General features: G+C 50.6%; 1 protein-coding gene across 5 annotated transcripts in view; it reads right to left on the reverse strand.

Annotated features, from left to right (window-relative positions):
• The window catches only part of LOC118795111 (adhesion G protein-coupled receptor L1-like), a 71,494-nt gene that overhangs the window by 22,889 nt on the left and 46,105 nt on the right, over window positions 1-2,500 (reverse strand). The gene's annotated exons all lie outside the window — the stretch shown is intronic.

The raw sequence follows: 2,500 nt of genomic DNA on the forward strand, positions 1-2,500 counted from the left end.
TCATATCTACATAAACACATAGCCCCTCTTTTCCACCTCACAAAACAACCCCCCCCATCCCCCCAAACCAACACTCCCCCCCCCCCCCCCCCGTGTTTCACTCCGTAATCTCTCCATCCACCTCTGGTAAGGGAGAGAAACGTTAGGTTAGAATCTTCCACAGCTGAAAAGGAAGGAAGAGAGAGAAAGAGGAGGGGTGAGAAGACAAAGGAATATGGTGAAATGACTGACAGCACAGCGCTTAGCAACACAAACCCCTCCCCCTCCTCTGACAGACAGCACAGCGCTTAGCAACACAAACCCCTCCCTCTCCTCTGACAGACAGTACAGCGCTTAGCAACACAAACCCCTCCCCCTCCCCTGACTGACAGCACAGAGCTCCTTTCTCCTATGAGTTCTCACCATGTGGGGCGTGTCCTGACTTTGTCATAACAAATGTCTGTTTCGTTTGTATCTTGGATGTGTCACTGCAGAAGTGAGTGTCCAGGCCAAAACAGAATACCAGAATTCTGGGCCACAATGGACACAGGAGGGGACGGCATTTAGCCCACTGAACACTCACTGCCCTGGCACATCACAACCCTTCTTCAAAAGAACTGACATCTCTGAGAGAAGACCTCCTGCACCTACCCACACACAGGAGAGAGGAAGCACAGCCTTTACTCACACACAGAGGAGAGAGGAAGCACAGCCTTTACTCACACACACACACAGAGGAGAGAGGAAGCACAGCCTTTACTCAAACACACACACAGAGGAGAGAGGAAGCACAGCCTTTACTCACACACAGAGGAGAGAGGAAGCACAGCCTTTACTCAAACACACACACACAGAGGAGAGAGGAAGCACAGCCTTTACTCACACACAGAGGAGAGAGGAAGCACAGCCTTTACTCACACACAGAGGAGAGAGGAAGCACAGCCTTTACTCAAACACACACACACAGAGGAGAGAGGAAGCACAGCCTTTACTCAAACACACACACACAGGAGAGAGGAAGCACAGCCTTTACTCAAACACACACACAGAGGAGAGAGGAAGCACAGCCTTTACTCAAACACACACACAGAGGAGAGAGGAAGCACAGCCTTTACTCAAACACACACACAGAGGAGAGAGGAAGCACAGCCTTTACTCACACACAGAGGAGAGAGGAAGCACAGCCTTTACTCAAACACACACACACAGAGGAGAGAGGAAGCACAGCCTTTACTCAAACACACACACACAGGAGAGAGGAAGCACAGCCTTTACTCACACACAGAGGAGAGAGGAAGCACAGCCTTTACTCACACACAGAGGAGAGAGGAAGCACAGCCTTTACTCACACACAGAGGAGAGAGGAAGCACAGCCTTTACTCACACACAGAGGAGAGAGGAAGCACAGCCTTTACTCACACACACAGGAGAGAGGAAGCACAGCCTTTACTCAAACACACAGAGGAGAGAGGAAGCACAGCCTTTACTCACACACAGAGGAGAGAGGAAGCACAGCCTTTACTCACACACACAGGAGAGAGGAAGCACAGCCTTTACTCAAACACACACACACAGGAGACAGGAAGCACAGCCTTTACTCAAACACACACACAGAGGGGAAGAGAGGAAGAGAGAGATGGAGAGTAGAGCAGAGGGTTAGAGAGAGATAGAGATAAAGGGATAGATGCAAAGAGAGACAGTGAAAAGGAGAAAGAGACAGAACATTAGGGTGTAGGCTGAGTTCCTGGTGGCTCTCGTCCTGTGAGAGAAGGAGATTCTGGGGTTAGCTCCCTGTCTGACCTGTGACCCCTGTGATCACGGCACTGACCCCCAGACCCCTCTGCTCCACAGCTGCAGGATGTGAGTCAGTCATTCCCTCGTTAATTAGCCAGGCTAACGGAGGGGTGCGTATGAAAAGGGGGCTGTGCACAGACCCTTTCTCTCTCTCCCATTCACTCTTTCACAGAAACAGAACTCACAACTTCAGGTGAAACTCTAAAATACTTCATTATGTTGAAATCCTGAGTTATGCGTCTTGTGATTTTTATCTCACTGCTTGGTATAGCAGTGAGATAAAAATCCAGAGCTCTGTGTCTCCTAATCTCCAGATGACAAGCCCCAGAGTCAGCTCACGAAGGCAGCTTTCAGTGCCACACGCAGTGAGCACATTGGTTTCAGTGTGTGAACCACTGGACCAAACTACTCCAACCCTCCATTGCCCTCTTCTTCCCACCTGCCAATCACTAAGCCAGCAAAGCCCACAGACACGCCCCCTTCCACAGCAACTGGAGGGGAGGAGCAAGCAGCCAGAGAGAATGGCTGCGCTCTCTCATGGACCAATCAATTTATAATGGACACTTCAGCTGCCACCTCTGATTGAATCCTGTTTGTGCCCTTTTCTCTTCCTGGAGGGAAGCAGGGTGGATCTGGAAGGAGAGCTGCTCTGATTGGCTGCTCCTGTTTCCCTGTAGCTTCTAACGAATTGGACTCTCCATCACTGCATAGGGCGTCCCCTCACCTG

Source organism: Megalops cyprinoides, chromosome 19 (assembly GCF_013368585.1).
Source record: "Megalops cyprinoides isolate fMegCyp1 chromosome 19, fMegCyp1.pri, whole genome shotgun sequence".
Taxonomy (NCBI): Eukaryota; Metazoa; Chordata; class Actinopteri; order Elopiformes; family Megalopidae; genus Megalops; species Megalops cyprinoides.